The sequence below is a fragment of the Tenrec ecaudatus genome, chromosome 3 (assembly GCF_050624435.1).
Source record: "Tenrec ecaudatus isolate mTenEca1 chromosome 3, mTenEca1.hap1, whole genome shotgun sequence".
Taxonomy (NCBI): domain Eukaryota; kingdom Metazoa; phylum Chordata; class Mammalia; order Afrosoricida; family Tenrecidae; genus Tenrec; species Tenrec ecaudatus.
The window spans coordinates 72,501,817-72,523,426 of NC_134532.1; the positions used below are offsets into that span (position 1 = coordinate 72,501,817).

The window sequence follows — 21,610 nt, forward strand, 5'->3', positions numbered from 1 at the left end:
AAGGCAACTGTATCCTGGTCCAACCATCAGAAAACAAGAGACCCGAGAACTAGAAAGGCGAGGCTCACTGAGCCATTTATTCCTCCACCCTTCAATTAACCCCATATGTGTTTAATCAGCCAGGTTGGTACAATAAGCTACCTCAGATGTGAAAACAAAGAGGTCTATTGAAAGGTCAAGAGATTTGGGAGACACATTAGTCATGGAAGGGTACTAAAGGATTCCAAATTGCAAGAGTAGAATGAGATTTTTATCAGTTGGACTAAACAGAAGCAAATATTAGGTATTTATATATAGGAGAGCATCCATGAAAAATGTTAAAAGGGATTGCTAAACTACAATACTTCTTAATTATTTTCTAATTATCTGGAACATAGAGATCAAGGCAACACTCTATCCACAAACATCTTTTAACACATTTTCTCACAAGGCACATCTAGAAATGTACTCCTTCTGGGTTGCAAGCAGTTAAACTTTTATAAGAAGCTGAAATGTCTCTCCATTTTTTTCTTAATAAATGAAACTAAAAAAAATAAAAACTAAAAAAAATGAATTTTTAAATTGTAAATTAGGAGGGGGTTTACATTTCTGACCAATAACTCTTCATTGAACAGTTCAAATCATTCATCTCGACATAACGCATACTCAATCCCCTGAATTGTCTCTTCAGAATAGCAGATGTAAAAATGATTTTAGGTCAAGGTACAGTTTGACTATATTTGTACCCGTGTCAAAGAAAGATGATTCAACAGAATGTACAAATTATAGAATGATGTCACTGATATTATATGCAAGTACAATTTCGCAGAAAATTACCCAACAACGATTGCAGCAGTACATTGACAAGGATCTGCCAGAGGTTTAGGCCAGATTCACTAGAGGACGTAAACCAAGAGATATCATTGTCAAATGAATCTTGGCTAAAAGCAGAGAATACCAGAAAGATGTTTACTTATTTTACTGACTATTCAAAGGCAAATGAACAGATCAAGAGGATACTAGCATGGTTAAAATTCAGGAAAGGTATGTGTCAGGATTGTATCATTTCACCATATTTATCAAATCTGTATGCTGAACAAATAATTAAAGAAGCTGGATTATATGAAGAAGGATGTTGTATCAGGATTGGAGTTTTATTAATCATTAGTGCTATGCAGATGACACAACCTTGATGGCTGAATGTGAGGAGGACTTGAAGCACTTGCTGATAAAGATTAAGAATTGCAACTTAAAAAACACTCATTGGGAACAACAAGTGATTTAAAAACAATGGTGAGGAGGGCATAAAATGCTTGGTGGGATTTGATTAAGTGCAATGTAGTTGAGAGGAATTACTGAGGGTGCAATGAAGGTCGAACATGATAGTGGGACAGAAGGAAACTAAAAGGAAATAGAGGAAAGAAAAGTAGGAGGCAAAGGACAATTATAGAGGCATAAATACAGGTGTGCACATATGTAAGTATATTCATATATAATGATAGGGATATAGGTCTATGTACTTATATTTATATGCTAAGTACTAAAGTAGCAGACAGACTTTGGACCTCTACTCAAGACCTCCCTCAATTCAAGAACACTTTGTTCTAATAACCTGGTGTTATATGATTCTCACCTTCATGATAGATATGATTGCTGAAGACAAAATGGGTGCATGAGCAGATCTGGTGAAGAAAGTTGATTTTGCCTGGCTATTAAAAGATATAACATCAGGGGTCTTAAAGGCTTGAAGATAAACAAGTGGCCATCTAGGTGGGAAGCAAGAAAGCCCACATGGATAAAGCACACCAGCCTGTGTGATCACGAGGTGTCACCACGATCAGGTAGCAGGCATCAGAAGATCCAAAACAAGCAATCACATCGATGCCAATGAGCGGAGAGGGTGGAATGGAGACCCAAAGCCCATCTGTAGACAATTGGACTTCCCTTCATAGAAGGATCACAAGGAAGGGACAAGCCAGCCAGGGTGTAGTACATACAACATTCCTCTAGTTCTTTAGTGCTTCCTCCCTCCCACTATCATGACCACAGTTCTACCTTACAAATTCAGCTAGACCAGAGCATGTATCTTGGTACAGATAAGATCTCTCAACACACAGAATCCAGGACAGACAAAACTCTCAGGAATAATAATGGCAGTATTGATACCATGAGCACAGAGGAGAGGTGGGGGGAGTAAGGGAGAACTAATCACAATGATGGACATATAACCCCCCCCCACACAAGGTTGATAGAACAACATAAACATGGGTGAAGGGAGACATCAGACTGTATAAGATTTGAAAATAATAATAATTTATAATTTATGATGGGGTCACGAGGGTGGGTGAACAGAAGGAGGGAAAAAAGAGGAGCTGATACCAAGGGTTCAAATAGAACATAAATGTTTAGAAAATAATGATGGCAACATATGTACAAATATGCTTGAGAAAATTGATGTATGGATTGTTATAAGAGCTCTAAGAATTTATTTTAGTGTAAAATAATTTTATTGGGGGCTCTTACAGCTATTATAACATTCCATACATCAATTATTTCAAGCATATTTGTACATATGTTGCCATCATCATTTTCAAAACATTTTTTTTTCTACTTGAGCTCTTGGTACCAGCTTCTCATTTTTTTCTCCCTCCTCCAGCCTTCCACACTCATAAACACTTGATAAATTATAAATTATTAATATTTTCATCTTTTAGACTGACCGCTGTCTCCCTTAACCCATGGTTTCTGTTATTCATCCTCTGGGTGGGGGTTAGGTGGAGCTGTGGTTATATGTCCATCATAACAATTGGTTTCCCCTTCCCCGCCTCTTTTCTCCACCTTCTCCTTACCCTCCTGGTATCACTATTCCCATTCCTGTTCCTGGATCCCGTGTGTTGTGAGCTCTTGTCTCTTATCTGTATCTGTGCACATGCTCTTGTCTAGCCCACAGTGAATGACAGGACTGGGGTCATGATAGTGGGGTTGAGGAAGCCTCAAGGAACCAGAAGAATATTGTGTGTTTCATCAGTGCTATACTGTGCACCCTGGTTGACTCATTCCTTCCTTGTGACCCTTCTATGAAAGGATGTCCCATTGTCTACAGATGGGTTTTGGGTCTCTGCTCTGGTCCCTCTTCATTCTCAAAAATTCAAGAAAAGACAAGGATGATGGCAACATATGTACAAATGTACTGGATACAATGGATGTATGGATTGTTTACGAGTTCTAAGAGCCTCCAATAAAATGATTTATTAAAATTAAAAAATCTATTATAGAAAAAAAGAATTGCAGCTTTTAGTATGGATAACAACTTAATGTAAAGAAAACCAAAATCCACACAAGTGGAGCACTAGGTAGCATCATGAAAAAGGGAGAGAAGACTGAAATTGTCAAGGATTTTTGTCTTGCTTTGATTCACAGTCACTGCTCATGGAAGCAGCAGTCAAGACATCAAAGGAAAAATTGCTTTGGGTAATTCTGCTACACATGATCTCTTTAAAGTGTTGAAAAGCAAGGATGTTATTTTGAGGACCAAGGTGTGCCTGACCCAAACCATAGTGCTTTCAATTGCCTGATATGCATGTGAATGGTGGACATTAATTAAGGAAGACTGAAGAAGTATTTGAATTATGTTGCTAACTGTTTTAGGCTACAAAAGGTACCCCATCTCAAATATATTTTAAGGGGTATATCTATTAAATCTCAAAGGAGACAAAGACCAAAGACCACACAGACACAGAGGCTGTTAGCACAAAGTCAGAATGGAGTCCAAGGATTCACAGTCAGGATGCTAATTAAATAAGGCATGGCACATTGGGAACAGTCACAAATTTATAATAGGTGGCAGATAAATACATCACAATTACAAGAGAGACAAAGGAAGTGGAAACAGGGCCATAGTTGGGAAATGGACATTATGTTAGATAGAATCACTTACAAGATTGGTCTAGGGCCCTTTGACAAAGGCAGTGGGCATGACTCATGTCTTTGTGACCCCACCAGTAGTGTCCCTCAACGACACACTCAGGCAAGCCCCTAAAAGTCTGCCCTTCCTTGGGTTTGTTCTAATCTGTTTCCAATGCGCTTTGCCTGAGTACAAGATTGTCTTTGGTTAATGAGCAAAAGACATTCCCTGGAGGCTTAATGTATGTGGGGACTATACAGATGAATCTGGGGCCATTACTGTTATCCACAGCCTTTTACTCAGAATTTAACCTCTAATACTTGGCAAAGAATAATGAAAATAACATGAGCTGCCAAAAGAACAAACAGATCTCTCTCAAAAGAATTGCAGCCAGAATATTCCCTAGAGGCAAGGCTGGCAAGAAGTTGTCTCACATACTTTGGACATGCTGTCAGGAGTGCCTGTCTCTGGAGGAGGACATTATACTTGGTAGAGGGGCCACTACAAAGAGGAAGGCCCTGACAAGATGGATTGACACAGTGGCTGCAACAATGGTCTTCAACATACTAGTTGTGAGAACGGTGCAGGATTCGGAAGTGTTTCACTCTTTTTTGCATGGGTTCCCCACTATGCGTTAGAACCAACTTGCTAGAACCAAATAACAAAACACAGTTTGATTTACAATGAAGTTTAATTTCAATCTGGGACAGCCATTTTAGTCCTCTCAATTGCATTGGTGTAGTAGAAGGTCATGCACTACACTATTAGAGCTTATATTTCGAACATTAAATTTGCAGAAGACTATGGTTACAGTGAATAGCCAAGATCCATTTCACAGCTCCAGGTAGGTTAAGTCTCCATTGAACTCCTTATGATAATTAACCAGCATACTGAACAGCCTTGAACTCAGGCACAGTGCTTTAGAAAGTGAATTTACTCCCACTCCTCTAGGCAGTCCAGCAAGGGGCAGTCTAGCCCTTTTGGAATTGCCTGGGTATGCCCTTGGTGGACAGCCTTGGTGGTGTGTTATGTGTTGGGCCACCATCTGCATGGTCAGCTGTTTGAAACCATCAGCAGCTCTGGGAGAAAAACAGGGCTTTCTACTCCTGTTAATAGTTAGTTACTGTCTTACGTCCGACAGGTCAAGATATGACAAAATAATAATTTATAAATTATGAAGGGTTCATGAGGGAGTGGGGAGCAGAGAGAAAGGGGAAAAATGAGGCCCTGATGCCAGGGGCTTAAGTGGAGAGCAAATGTTTTGAGAATGATGAGGGCAATGAATGTACAAATGTACTTTACACAATTGATATATGTATGGATTGTGATAAGAGATGTATGAGCCCCTAATAAAATGATTAAAAGAAAAAAAATTTAATTAAAAAATTTTTTAAAAAGAGAAGAAATGGTGTCAACTGATAAAACTGTATCTCGGGCAGTTCTCACCTGAATTAGAACCTGCGAACTTCCCTAATAAACCTTATAATTGTGGAAAATAAATAGTTACTGTCTTCGAAACCCTCAGCTCTAGGACTTCTTCAAGGACCAAACCAAAACCAAGTTCACTGCCATCAAGTCAATGCATTGTTTACATTTTGAACACTAAATTTGCAGGAGCCCTGCTAAGAATAGTGGTTACATATTGGGCTGCTAACCACAGGGTCCGCAGTTTGAACCCACAGCCACTCCAAGGGAGAAGGATAGGGCTTTCTACCCCTGTGAGTTACAGCCTCAGAAACTCACAGGCCACAGTTCTTCCTCTCTCCTTCTGGTAACAATCAGTTTGGTTGCTTAGATCCTTGATGGAACTTTGGGACATTGGGATACTAGGGTCCCATGTTCATAAGCCATATCCTGACTACTTGATCAGAAGGCAAAGAGTCCATCTTCAATCTAGTGGAATGTATGGGTCCCAATCCTGTTTTGTAATCCTGCCTGCAACTGTGATGTTTTGATGTGGTGCAATCATGCTTTTGTGACAGTTACCTTTGTGCTCCCATGTCCTTTTTAAGCTGCCAATTCTCTGTTAACTCTTGGGTACCATCATGGCCTCATACTGATGGCCTTCCTCATCCAGATGATGCGTCTTTTGTTTTTGGCATGTCTCTGTCCTGTTTAGGACTTAATAAAAGTTATCCATAAGTTATTTGAGATGTGGGGCCTCCTTTTTCAAAGGTCTTTGGTGGAAGTTTTGTGGTAGACCAAAGGTTTTTGGTGGTTCATTAGGTCAGAATGGGGAAAGACAAAGGATGGTAACTTCTTTCTCTTTACATGTTTTAATTCTAAGGGAGATCTTGTCAGCCAACATTTTGTATTCTTTGTGAGTGCCTCTTCTTCACTATCTATCTTTCTCATAGGCAAACTTCTCATTTCTGCCTTTCTGGGTGGTTAGGGAGACTGCTTAGGACTATAGGGCCCCCTGAGTTCTCATGACTTTACGTTTGTAGTTTGGTATTCAGAAACTGTATGTAGGGTATTCAAGATGACATTAAAACTCTTTCAAGCATTAGGGTTTCTATTAGAGCTTAAATTCCGAGCACTTCAGTTTGCAGAAGGCTATGGATGTGGCATGAGGATTAGAGGAAGGCTTATTAACAATCAGTAATATGCAGATGACATAACCTTGCTCCCTGAAAATGAGGAGGACTTGAAGCACTTGCTAGTGAAGAGCAAGGATTTCAGTCTTTGGTATGGATTACAACTCAATGTAAAGAGAACCAAATCCTCACAACTGGACCAATAGGGAGCATCGTGATAATGGAGACAAGCTGGAAGTTGTCAAGGATGTTGGTCTTGCTTGGTTCCACAATCAATGCTGGTGGAAGTAGCAGTGATGAGATCACAAGATGAGTTGCATTAGGTTAATCTGCTTCACAAGACCTATATTCTTCATAAGAGTATTGGAAAGCAAGGATGTTACTTTGAGGACTAAGCTGTACTTGATCCATGACATTGGTGTTTTCAGTTGCCTCCTATGCATATGAAAGTTGGACTTTGAATAAGGAAGACCAAAGAAGAATGGATGAATTTGAATTGTGGTACTGGGGAGGAATATTGAAAGTACCATGGGCTGTTCAAAAGACAAATCAATCTGTTTTGGAAGGAGTACACTCAGCGGTACGAGTGGTGAGACATCATCTTACATACTTTAGACATGTTGTTAGGGGAGCGGATTCCCTGGAGAACTGCATCACATTTGGTAAAGTGGTGGGGCAGTGAAAAAGGAGACAGCCCTCAAGGAGATGGATTGACACAGTGGCTACAACAATGGGCTCAAGCATAGGAGCAATTGTGAGGATGGCGCAGGACTGTGCAGTATTTCATTCTGTTGTATTTAAGGTCGCTATGGGTTGGAACTGGCTCGATGGCATTTAACAGTAACAACATGGATGATAGTGACAGCCCAGAGTCCACTTGCACAGTCACCACATAGATTGAGCCTCCATAGATTTTCTTGTGAGCAGTAACCAAGGATGTAGATACTTGCCCTCAGGCACAATGCATAGGAAAGTACATTATCTCCACTCCACTGCAGCCAGTCTAGGGTGGGCAGTCTGTTTTAGGGTCTTGCTTGGGAATGTCATTGATGGATATCATGTACTGGGGACAGTACAGGGAATTGTACAGTCATAAATCATGCTCTATCAGAACTGCCGTGCTCAGATATGCTGGACCTATCTTTAAACTCCTCTATGTAACAATGTATGTGTCCCAATTGTGGTCCTATTCCTGATTTTGTAGTCCCTGTGCGTAGTAACTGTGATGAATTGATCTGTCATCAATCCTGCATTTGTGACAGCTCCCTTTGTCTCATGCCTTATTTATCTAGGGCCCTGACTGAATCTTCTGATGCCCTTATGATCTTGTGCTAATGGGCTCCCTTATCCAGATCATATGTCTGTGTCTTTGGCCCTTTTAAGACCTAATAAAAGTTCTCCCTATGCTATTTAATTTGAGATGTGGGTCTTTTTTTTTTTTTTACCCTAGAACAGATGGAACATGAACACTTACTGAAGTGCCTTTGGTTTAAGTCACTAATGCAATAATTCATTGCATTTCTATTTTAGGTTAAAGTGTTTGAGATCAGCTACTTTGGCCGTGGTATGTACTTAGAATCAAGGCAGAAAAACTATTTGGAGTTTTATTGCAGATCAGTTAGTATTCTATACAAGACAGGAGAAAGTCCTGAACTAATGTCAATAGGCACAATATTAGTGAAATAACCTCTATTAATGGAATATTTACTATGAGGAACAGTGGTTGCATATTGTATGGCTTAACTGTCAGGTTAGTTCAAAAACACCCGCCACTCTGCAGGAGAAAGATGGGGCTTTCTATTCTTATAAAGAGGTACAGTCTCAGAAATCAACAAGGCAGTTCAACCCAGCCCTATAGGGTTACTATGAGTTGGCATCAACTTTATGGCAGAGAGTGTGTTTTTTTTTTATTCTACATATAGATTATTGCATTTAATTTTCACCATATCCTTATGAAGTAGGTTAATTAAATTCTTATTTTCTAGAGGAGAAAACGAGGTGTTGGGAGGTCAAACAACTTATGTTTAATGTCATGCAATCAGCAAGTGGTATATATGAGATTTATCTCCTAAGTCCTGGCACTAACCCATCACAACTGGCAAGAATATTTAAGAGGTAGAATTTAGCACCTGATTGAAGCAGTAATAAGAATGATGAAGCACTCAGGCATGCGTCCTAGAATTTGGATTGGGGTTACTGATGAATGGGAATTAATGTTTTTGGTCAAGGAAATATAGAATGTAGAATATGTTTAGATGATCAGAGTAATAAGTTAAGTTCTAAACAACTTCAATTTGTAGTAACTTTGAGATACATAGATAGAGAAACCAAATCGATTTTGTGCATCAGAGACCAAGAGGGGTGTGCTTGGCATGACTCCTGCACAGAGTCAACTCGAAAAAACTATTGCTGAATCAGATGATAGAAAAAGGGAGGAAATGAAGATGAAAATAGAGAAAGGAAAGGAAGAAATGGAGAGAGAGAATTGATAATTAGACATACTCATACTCACTGTCATTGAGTTGATTCAGATTCATTGCAATCTTATGGGACAGTGTAGAAGTGTCCCTGTTTGTGAGACTGTAACTCTTTATGGGAGTAGATAGTCTCATCTTTCCTCCAAGGACCGGCTGGTGGTCTTGAACTGTTGACCTGGTGTGGGTAGAATTCCAGGGATAATGCATCTCATAAAAATAGAAGGGAACTTGGTCTGGTCCCAATCCCAACTATGTGGATTCCCCCTCACCCCCACCTCCCCACAAGAAGAATTTACTTCAGAGGACAGCACTGAAGCTACATCTCAGGGAGAGGGCCACGTCTAATCAGAGTATACAAGAGCAAATGAAGATGTAACACATGTAAGTGTAACACATACATCCTGGCCCACCAAGCCCCAAGGATGATATTCCTACTCAGAGCAGCCATTGCACAGAGAAGACCATAGGGCTGACCCTACCATGAGACACGATGTCCCTCACTGATCCATAGCACTATGGGGGACAACCCTAAAGGCACAGTAGGGGAATTGTGCCCGATCTGACCCCACCACACCGGGGCGGAACACTAATGGTATGCAAAAGAGCAGCAAGGGGAGCAAAGCAATGAAGTCCCTGGGGAATACCAAAAATAGACTTTGGGGCCAGGGCATGGCACGCCATCAGACTCAACCAGAAAACACTCATAAAGAACAACAAACAGATCTGGAACTATTTATAGGTGTTTCTTTTATTTCTGTTTTCTTTTGCTTTATCTTGCTTTTGTGGTTATTATAGTCTCTGCATGTCTATCTAGATAAGGTAGGTGGAATAAACAATCCGGAGGAGAAAACAATGGGACCAGCAGTTCTGGGGAGACATGGGAGAGGGGAAGGTGGGGAGAAAGGAAGTAGGGTGTTAATAAACCTAGGGACAAGGGAACAACAAGTGATCTGAAATCTATGGCGTGGAGGGCGTAGGATGCTGGTGGGGCTTGATCAAGGGAAATGTAGCGAGAGGAATTATTGAAACTGAATGAAGTTCGAACATGATAGTGGGGCAAGAGGAAAGTAAAAGTAAGTAGAGGAAAGAACTAGAAGGCAAAGGACATTTATAGAGGCCTAAATACAGGCATGGACATATGTAAACATTTTTATATATAATAAGGAAATAGATCTATGTACATATATGAATATGTTAAGAGCAGCAGACAGACATTGGGCCTTACTCAAGTACTCCCTCAACACAAGAACATTTTGTTCTAATAAGCCGGCATTCTGTGATGCTCACTCTCCTAACAAGATTTCCAAAGACAAAATGGGTGCATAAGCAAATGTGAAGAAAGTTGATGGTGCCCAGCTATCAAAATATATAGCATCTAAGGTCTTAAAGGCTTGAAGATAAGCAAGCAGCCATCTAGCTGAGAAGCAACAAAGCCCACATGGATGAAGCACACTAGCCTGTGTGGTCATGAGGTGTCAATCGGATCAGATATCAGGCATCAAAGACTCAGAACAAAAAAACATATTGATGTGAATGAGGGGTAGTGCAGAGTGGAGACCCAAAGCCCATCTGTAGACAATTGGACATCCCCTTGCAGAAGGGTCACAAGGAAGAGACGAACCAGTCAGGATGCAGTATAGCACCAATGAAACACAACTTTCCTCCAGTTCTTTAATGCTTCCTCTCCTCCTTCCCCACCCCACCCTCCACTATGATGACCCCAATTCTACCTTACAAATTGGGCTAAACCAGAGCAAGTATACTGGTACAGATAAGAGCTTGCAACACAGGGAGTCCCTCAAGACTGATATAGATAGTAGCGGAAGGAGGGGAAGGGGAAGGTAGGAGAGAATGGGGTAACCTATTACAATGACCTACATATAACTCCCTCCCAGGGGGATGAACAATAAAAAAGTGGGTGAAGGAAGATTGTGGTCGGTGTAAGACATGAAAAAAAAATTTATAAATTATCAAGGGTTCATGAGGAGGGATGGTTGCAGAGGGGAAAAATGAGCTGATACCAAGGGCTCAAGTAGAAAGAAAATGTTTTGAGAATGATGATGGCATCCTATGTACAAATGTGTTTGACACAATGGATGTGCGTATGGATTGTGATAAGAGATGTAAGATCCTCCAATAAAATGATTTTTAAAAAAGGTTTCAGAAACACACACACACACACACACACACACACACACACACACACATGCACAAAGAAAATAGAAGGGAACTCGAAGTAAAGCTGGGAACATAGGTATTTCTGAGGCAGAGAAAGAGAACCCGAAAAAAAGTGACAGGCATAGATAAATATTTAACAAAATATCATAGAAGACAAAGGCATTGAACACTGGTGGTTCATTGGTTGAATTACTGTCTTATTTGTGGTTCAAACAGATTTTATTATTTAAAAAATCATTTCATTGGGGGCTCGTACAGCTCTTATCACAAGCCATACATCCATCCATTGTATCAAGCACGTTTGCCCATATATTGCCACCATCCTTTTCAAAACATTTTCTTATACTTGAATCCTTGGTATCAGCTCCTAATTTTTTCCCCTCCCTCTCCCCCTCTCTCTCCCTCATGAACCCTGGACAATTTATAAATGATTATTATTTTCCATGTCTTATAGTGATCGATGTCTGGGAGACAGATTTTATTCCTGTTCATCACTCCTCTCTTAGTGGAAGTTTGTATGTTACTATGATGCTGACCACATTTCAGCAGAACTTCTAGACTAACACAGACTAAGCAGCAAGACCTGGGTATCCATTTCTGAAAATTATGTATTTTAATGGTCCTAGCCAGTTTATCATGGGAATTATATAGGATTGGGATGTATGTTCTTACATTGTGCACAGGACCACCACAAACTGATGACTGAATCAAGGTCAGATAACAACAATAACAACATTATTAATATAAAATAACAGAAAAAATCGAATGAAATAATTAGTGAACACTAACATGGCATTTAGCACATGCCAGGCAATGCCTGTATGAACTTATATGTACTATGTATTCTTTAGGCTAATATGTATTTATATGGATTTTGCTTTACATGGACTGTCTCTTCTTTAAGATACAGATATAGATAGGAGCCTTGGTGGTGGAGTGGTTATGCATGGGCTGCTAACTGCAAAGTCAGTAGTTCAAAACAGCTGTTGTTCTGTGGGAGAAAATGAAGCCTTTCTACTCCCATCTCTGTCCTATAGGGCCATTATAAGTCAGAATCAACTCGATGGCAGTGAGTTGAGTTTATGACATCTAAGAAAACAGAGAAATTCAGGAAACTAAAGCCAGAGTCCTGAGGGAGATGAAGAAGTCAAAAGAGTGAAGTAGACTTCTCTTCCTAGAAACTTGGTTGTAAAGGAAAGAAGAGAGTGGTTGGTGAAGGGATTCCTGGGGATTATAGAAAAGATTTTGGAATGTGTGGCAGTTACATAATCTGTCAATTTGGGTGAAGGGGTGGAGTCTGGCCTGTCAATCAGGTCGCAGCTTCAACTCATTTGGAGGATGGAGAAAAATAGCTCACTGGAGTCCAGACTCTTTCTCTCTGCCTTCCCTTTCCTGCTCTTGAGTCACTCAGAGAGCTGGAGGAGCAATGTGGAGACCTGTGTTAGGGTTGAGATGCCTCTACTGCCAATGGATCCAGAAGACTTTCTACCCAGCAGCCTGTGATTTTCCTGCATTTGGCATAATTGCATCATGTGCTGCATGAATTAAAAGAGGAATTTATGGACTAGTATGGGACATATGGGCTAATATCAGACTTAAGGACTTAATCAGAACCAGGCTGGGAAGTTTTCTCAATATACGATTGCTCTTTTATATAAAGCTCCTTCTTATACATATATGAGTGTCTATGAATTTGTTTCTCGAGTCATTCTGAACTAACACAGAATGTTTATGTGGTCAGGCAAGGATTTATTAGGGAGCTCTTGGAAGATATTAGAGAACTATGGTAAATGGCCTATCAGTTTGTCACACTGTGGTGACTTGGTGATTGCTGTGCTGCTGAAAGCCCTGGCACTGTCATTTCCAATACCAGGAGGATTTGACACATTGGAGAAGTTTTAGCAGAGATTTCAGACTAAGATAGTCAAGGAAAAAAACCCCAAGGATATACATTTTGGGAAATCAGTTAGCCAATGAAAACTGGATAATAGGAGAACATGAAAGATGACCCCTCAGGTTGGAAGACATTTAAAATATGACTGGGGAAGAACTCTTATCTGTACCAGTGCACATGCTCTTGGTGTAGCTGGATTTGTAAGGTACCACAGGGGTCATGATGGTGGGAGTGAGATGGAAGCATTTAAGAACTAGAGGACTGTTGTATGTTTCATCGGTGCTAAACTGAGAGCAATATTATTAATATCACATGCAAGTAAAATTTTGCTGAAGATCATTCAACAACAGTTGCAGCAGTTTGTTGCCAGAAATTCAGGGCTGGATTTAGATGAGGACAGAGAACATGTGATATCATATGGATCTTAGATGAAAGTAGAGACTACTAGAAAGATGTTTACTTGTGCTTTATTGACTACACAAAGGTATTTGGCTATATGTACAATAGTAAGCTATGGATACCCTTAGAAGAATGGGAATTTGGACTAAATGAAGAAGGAACAGAATTGAGGAAGGCTTATTAACAACCTGCAATAGGCAGATGACACAATCTTGCTTGCTGAAAGTGAGAATACTTGAAGCATTTGATGGTGAAGATCAATGACTGCAGGTTTTAGTATGGATTGCAACTTAATATAAAGAAAACTGAATTCTCACAACTGTACCAATAGATAGCACCATGATAAGTGGAGAAAATATTGAAGCTGTCAAGAATTTTGTCTTGCTTGGATCCACAATCAGTACTCATAGAAGCAGCAGTCAAGAAATCAAAGGAAGCATTGCACTGGGTAAATGCTCTGCATAAGACCTCTTTATAATGTTGATAAGCAAGGATATCACTTTGAGGGCGAAAGTCTCCTTGTTCCAAGCCATAGTATTTTCACTGGCCCCATCTACAAGTGACAGTTGAACACTGAATAAGGAAGACAGAACAATGGCTGCATTTGAATTATGGTGCTGGAAAAGAATATTGAAATTACCATGAACTGCCAGAAGAACAAATAGAGCTGTCTTGGAAGAAGTACATCCAGAATGCTCGATGGAAGCAAGACTCCTCATGTATTTTGGATGTTATCAAGAGAGACCGATCCCTGGAAAAACCCATCATGCTTGCTAAAGCAGAAGAGCAGTGAAAAACAAGACTCTCAACAAGATGGATTGATGTATTGGCTGCAACAATGGGCTCAAACATGGCATCAGTTGTGGGGATAGCACAGGACCAAGAAGTGTCTTGTTTTGTTATACCAAGAGTGGCTATGAGACAGGACAGACTGTACAGCCCCTAACTATAGTATGCAGATGACACAGTCTTGCTTTATCAAAGCAGAGAAGACTTGAAGCATTTACCAATGAAGATCAGAGACTATAGCATCAGCATGGATTACACCTCAACAAGAAGACAGATATCTTCTCAATTGGATCAATAAGCAATATGATAAATGAAAAAGAAATGGAATTTGTCAAGGATTTAAATTAGTTGGGTCCACAATCAATATCAATGGAAGCAGCAGTCAAGAAGTCAAATGATAAAAGTAACTGGAATATTGGTTGAAAAAGACCTCTCTACGGTATTAAAAAGCAAAGATATTGCTTTAAAGAGGCAGTTCTGCTTCATTAAAAAAGTTAGACGAAAATAAGGAACACTAAAACAAAAAGGATAATACGTAAAACAGGAGGAGAATTGATGTCTGAATTATGGTGTGGGTGAAACATATCGAATATACCATAAGCTACGCAAAGAATTGGAGCCCTGGTGTTATAGTGGGTGTGTTAGGCTGGATTGTCAAGAGAAATAAAACCAATGACACTCACATACGTATAAGAAAGAGCTTTATGTCAATAAGTAATTTCATATCAAGAAGGCATCCCAGCCTAGTCTAATTCAAGTCCATGGGTCTGATGCTAGCTGGGGCCTGCTTCGACTCACATAGCTACAGGCTGACGACATGGAAAGGTAAAGCAGGAAGCAGGTAACTCACAGGCCAGTGGGTGTAGTCTTATGGACCCAAGATCAGTTGGAACGTGGCAAGGTTTCTCTGGAGGCAGACACAGAATCCCAGTGAGGAGGAATGATAAGGGCAAGAAGCATGGAGAAAAGTTCTCAGTGTCCCTCTTATAAAATGTCTTCCTAAGAATGCATGACCAGGCTACCACCTGATTGTTAGGTTGGATTGTATTCCTGCACTTTCACACAGGTTCAAGTTGGTATAAAATACAACTGCCACAGTGCTAACTGCTAAGCACAAGGTCAGCAGTTCAAATCCACCGCCTGCTCTGTGGAAGAAAGATGCGGGTTTCTACTCCACAAACAATCACAGTCTTAGAAACTCACTGGGGCAGTTCTACTCTGTACTATTCGGTTGCTATGAGTAGGAGTAGCCTCAATGGCAAAGGATGAACAAAGCTGTCTTGGTAGATGTGTAGTCATAATGCTCCTTAGAAATGAGGGTGGAGAAGCTTTGCGCAGTGGCAATATCGTAGCCAATGAGGTTTACCCGAGGCGCGATTATTGCTAATTGAAAAAAAATGAGGGCGGAGAGATTTAATCTCATTTACTTTGCACATATTATCAGTAGGGACCAGTCTCTGGAGAAAGACATGCTTAATAAAGTAAAGAATCAGTTAAAAAAAAAAGGGAAACCTTTAATGAGATGGAGCGACACAATGGCTGCAACATTGGGCTCAAACACAACAGTGCTTATGCACAAGCCTAGGCAATGTTCCGTTCTTTTATAAATATAATTGATATGCTTTGGAACCAACGTAATGACATCTAACAAGATAGTCAACAATGGCTAATGAAAAGATTGATGAGTACGAGGCATACGGGATTTTAGGAGTTGTTCAGTTTGGACAGCAGAGGAAACTACCTAGTTTACAAAACAAAAATCGCTAAAGAAAATGTAGTTTCTAAAATTGATTGTGTGGATGATTGCCCAACTCTTTTTAATATAATCAAACTATTGAACTACATGATAAGTGAACTACATGTCAATAAAATGTTTTTAAAAAAGAATGAGTAGATATGCAATTGGATCATTTTGATCTGGAAAGCACTTTGCTGACATGCTTGATGTCCGTATTCCTCTGGGAATGTTTCCTACTACATATTTTTCCTAAGAAGGAAATCTTATTTTGGGCAACCATTCCCACCCCACCCTACACTTAATGTGCATTTATTGGGTTTCTCCAAAGAGCTGTCTGTTCACCACCTTCCATGAGACCAAGCTTCATCAACCAGTTCTTACTCTTCTAAAGAGAGCTTGTAAAAAGACCCATAGGGATAGAATTCAGTTCCAGCTGGGTTATTTGATGACAATGGTAATTTGAACCAGCTTGGCTCGTGATTTTCCTGAAATGCTTTCCATTCAGATTATGTTTCTACACCATGAAATCTCAATAAATCTTTTTCCTTCCTGTGTTGTGAAGTTGCTTACCACAAGTAGTTGGCATATGAGGAAATCCATGTAGGGAACTTGAGGCATGTGGCATAGAAGAAAGTTTTGAATTCTGCATTAGCAGTAATAGAAAAACTAGAAAAAACCCAAGATCCTATTTTTGTCAGATAAATGAATTGCCTAGAAATACAAAGTTCCCACTGAAGCAGAAAAACCTTCCCTTCATTCTCAATGACATTTTTTGTTTCCATTACTCCAACTTTGTCTAGAAAATAGAATATAGGGGTAAGGAGACAACACTGTAAACAAACTGATGGTAACTTTTTGGCAGCATTGCTCCTTAGTTAAGTGACCTATTACAGATAGTTTTCAAGGCAAATTTCATTGTATGTATTTTAAAAAGAGAGAACTTTCATAAAAATTTTTTGGATCAAGGATTGTCAAAGGAAAATGAATGTTTATTTGCCTGGAACTTTTAAAATGCTAAATGATCTTATCCCTTAGTTAAATTCCTCAACATAGGTCTTTCACAATTTAAAAATTTTATTATTTATCATTTTAGTGGAAGTTCTTGCAGATATAATTTCATTCCATAGTTCAATCACATCAAATAATATTATACGATTGCTGCCGCATTCAGTTTCAAACATTTTCTTTCTTCCTGAACTCCTTGATATCAGCTCCCATTTATCTTTATCCTGCCCCAACCCCAGGAAGCCTTTTTTTTCTTATTTATAATTTTGCTATATCTTACACAATCAAATATATCCATTCACATAAAATTCTGTCGTTTGATCCCATCAAGTGGGGTTATACAGTCATCAATTTTATCTGCTCCCTATCCCCTTGCCCCCCCCCCCGATACACACACCTCTTCCCATACCATCAGGAAACCATTATTCCTATTACTGTATCTGGAATGTTATCTATCTTGGCTTTCATATACCAAATGATCTTAAATATACAAGTGAACATACAAAAATCTCTCCCGACCCGTGGGAACTTCAATGCGGACACTGGAGGAGGGAGTGGGAATTGGGGGGACAAGAGACACGAGAAATGGAGACAAGACAATAGCCTGATCAAGTCTCGTTTATTGAGTAAAATGCTACAGCTTATATAGGCCAGTAATGGGGGAAGCAAGCTGCAGGTGTTTCCCTGTGAACAATGACCGCAGAACAAACAGTTCCTGTGGAAAGTTACAGAGCTCAGGCAATAAAGATCAAGACAACGGCTGGGCCTCATGGCTCCAGACAAAAATCTACTATGACTTATGATGGAAAACAAATAAAAAACATATTGGCAGAAGGGGAGGAAATATTTTAAAACTAGAGGATAGTTATATGGTTCATCAGTACTGTACCACCCACTGGATTATCATCCCTTATGTGTGGCCTTTCTGAGGAGAACTGTCCAATTATCTTACAGGTGGGCTTTGGGTCTCCACTCAAACTACCCCTTTTGCATCAATTTGGTTGCTTGTTTTTGAACTTCTGACACCTGGTACCGTTGAAACCTCATGATCACACAGGCTGGTGTGCTTCTTCCACGTGGGCTTTGTTGCTCTGCTAGATGGCTGCATGCCTAAAACAAGCCTTTAAGACCCCAGACGCTATATCTTTTAATAGCCGAGCACCATCAGCTTTCTTCACCACATTGATTACGTACCCATTTTGTCTTCACATTTATAAGGATATTTTTCCATATAAATCAGTGAGGGCTAATGCACTGTAGATATTCTCCATAATATCATAATTAAAGAATTAGCTTTTAAAAAACAAAATCTGATTCCAGAACATATAGTTAATCAGTATGCAATTGTGGGAATTGTATAATCTGTTGTCCCTGTGTTGGATCTAAGAGTATTAAGAGTGAAGGGGTGGAGTTAAGCCTGTCAATCAGGTCACAACTTGCTGACCTCATGTGGAGGCACTAAGGAGATAAATTGATCACTGGAGGTGGAACACACTCTCATTCCCTGTGAGACATTCATGATGATAAGCCTGATGGAGCTTTGCTGATGCAGCAAGAGCCCTGGAGCTGGAGGAGCTACGTGGAGACCCAAGCCAGCGCAGAAATGCTTCCGCTGCCACTGGATCCACAAGACATTCCACCCACTGGCCTGTGATCTTCCTGCATTTGGCATCATTGCCTGAGTTTCATGAGTCTGGAGAAGAATTTATAGATTGGTATCAGACATATGGGCTAATATTGGACTTATGGACTTGATCTGGACTGGGCTGGGATGTTTTCTCAAATTTAATTGCTCTTGTATATAAAGTTCTTTCTTATACACATATGAGTGTCTCTGGATTTGTTTCTCTAGTCTACCAGGATTAACGCAGCAATTATAATTTATTGTTTGTCATTTCCCAGCATTAAATTTTCATGATTTTGTAGAGTTTCACAGCTCATGTATTCCTTTGCTGTTGATAACTTGTCTTTTCTTTTTTAGATAACTTTTCATATTTTGTGAATTTGTAATAAAGTCTATTATTGGCAATGAATAAGAGAATAGTAATAAGAAAATAGGCGAGCGGAATGAATAGTAAAGTAGAAATATGCTGCTTCAGGATGGTTTGGTGAACAACTTTACAATGTCACTCTGAACAGGATTAAATTTCAGGGGAATAAATTTATATTAGGCACTTGGAAAAAACTTTGTTGATACTTAGGATTGTGTTTTTTGACAAGTTTCCAGGAAATGAAACAAATATCTTTTGCTACTGTGAGAGAATAGAAACCATACCCCTTAGTTAGTATTGTCACCTTGTTTTCTTATTGGTAAGATGGGGTAATGATGCCTCATAATGTTGTCATAGTTCAAATGATTAAAAATATAATAACTGTAAATCACTTAAGTTTTTTTTTACCTATTGTGAGATGTCAAGCATCTTTCCAGGATTTTCTACAGGATTCTCAGGAAACTTAACAGTAGCTTTAGAACACTTTTCCTAGAAGTCTGAAGAAGTTCTTTGGAGCTTCTGTGAAGATTTAATTGAATTTCATTTTAAAACAAGTTTTTATCACCTATACATACATAAATTCTACTGTAAGACTTATAACACAACTAGTTCTCCTCTATACCTTTACCACTTGTCCAACTATTTTAACTATATTTAGCACTTTATTTTCTACCATATATCTCTTTACTACCTTTTTTGGTTTTTGAAGTATAATTCTTTTGTTACTGTTGTCATCTATCCCCCCATACTCATACATAGAAATAGGCATTTGCTCTCTATATATCTTTCTCATGTACCTATATTACAATTTTTGGTTAAATGATCTATCATTGGTACATAGTTACAAATATGTAAATACAGCTCATAGCTAAGCTCTATTTACATTTCCTTTCTCTTACAGTTTTCATTTCTCATGGAATTGAAGTGACTTCCTTTTTCTTGTTTGCTTTGTTTTCTACATTCCTATTCAACTCTAAAACTTCCCCGTAGAACTCTTAAAATCTTCTTAATATTACACTAATAATTTGTTGTCAGTTTCATTTTTCCCATGTAAACAGCTGCCCTTTGTGTTGTTGAAAAATGACATTTGTGTGAAGTTGTTGCTGGCTTTGTTAAATTTTATCATGTCATTTCCAGTTTTGTTTCTATCACCAGCATCAGAGTTGCCAATGACTAATTCTCCCTCTTTGCTGTCAACTTTCCCATTTCAATCACCAGTAATTATCAACGCATCTGGATTGCATGTGTGATCAATTTCAGGTGGAAGAAATTGGTAGACTTCTTCAATTTATTCAACCTTGGATTTAGTAGTTGGCGAGTAAACGTGACTGATAATTGCACTGACTAGTCTTCTTTATGGCATGTGCACCTATGACATTATCTACTACATACAGCATTGACTCCAAAAGCAATCTTGAAATGTTCTTTTTGACAATAACTATGACATTCCCTATGAATTTATTACTTTCAACAGAGCAAAGCACACTAAACCAATGTTCCCTGCCATTCATAACATTTTCAGTGACTTATCCCTGAGTTGGATCACCTATTCCTTTGTCCTAGTCTTTGATTAGTCCAGCAGCCCCACTGGACTCAGTTTGCCACATGTGATATTGCTGGTATTTGAAATCCCGGTGGTGTATTTTCCAGTATCACAGCAACACACAAGCTACTACAGCCTAACAAGCTGATGAATGAGCTGTGGCAGCTGATGATAGATAAACTCAATTTACATGCTGTCTGTCATTTGTAAACTTAATTCCATTTTATGAAGCATTTTAAACTACATTTGATAAATGTAATATATTTGCATTCCTTTTTAAGTAGTTAAAACACCTGATTTGGTAAGCTATGACTTTAACAAGCAAAATTTCCTCAAGTAGATAACCCTCAGTGTACAAATGGAGTGAATTGCAGGTTCTTCTAAACGTGTCTGTGATGTGAAAAAAATTATTCTCCAGTAGTCTAGAACAATGTAATCTACAAACCTTTCTGGAAAGGTTTTGTTGTTATCAGGTGTTGTCAAGTCACCTGTGGCTCATAGAGACCCTATGTACAAGAGAACAAAACACTTCTAGTTCAATGTCAGTTGTTATGTTTAATCCCATTTTTGTAGCCATTGTGTTAGTCCATCTCCTTGAGGGTTTTTCTCAGCCTACTTCACCAGACTTGATGTGTTTTCCAGGGACACTGTGTTCGTCTGGGTCGACTAGAGAAACAAATCCATGGATACACATATGTATATAAGGGAGTGGTTTATATACAAGAGCAATTGATCATTGAGAAAACGTACCAACCCAGTCCAGATCAAGTCCATAAGTCCGATATTAGCCCATATGTCTGATACCAGTCTATAAACACCTCTTCAGACTCATGAAATACATGTAATGACACTGAATGTAGATAATCACAGGCCAGTGGGTGTGAAACCTTGGGATCTAGTGTCATTGGAAACATCTCAGCGCTGGCAAGGGTCTCTGCATGGCTCTCTGCACACAGGACTGCATCAGGGTGGGTCCTTGTGTCTTGTCAGCTGCTATGTCTCCCAGCGTGTGTGCAGAGAAAGAAGTATCTCCCACTTCCAAGGAGGAAGTCCCAGATTTCCCAGAATTCTCAGAAGGCCATGCCCACACAGAGGCCTCATTAACTATGATCTGATTGACAAACTAGACTCCACCCCTAATACTCTCAATCCTTAAACTGATAAATGATTATATAT

General features: G+C 39.3%; 1 long non-coding RNA gene and 1 pseudogene across 1 annotated transcript in view; both read left to right on the forward strand.

The window, feature by feature from the left end:
• Positions 1-21,610, forward strand: part of LOC142443434 (uncharacterized) — a 344,074-nt gene that overhangs the window by 50,505 nt on the left and 271,959 nt on the right. The window lies entirely within an intron of this gene.
• On the forward strand, positions 15,484-15,558 carry LOC142443950 (U4 spliceosomal RNA; annotated as a pseudogene).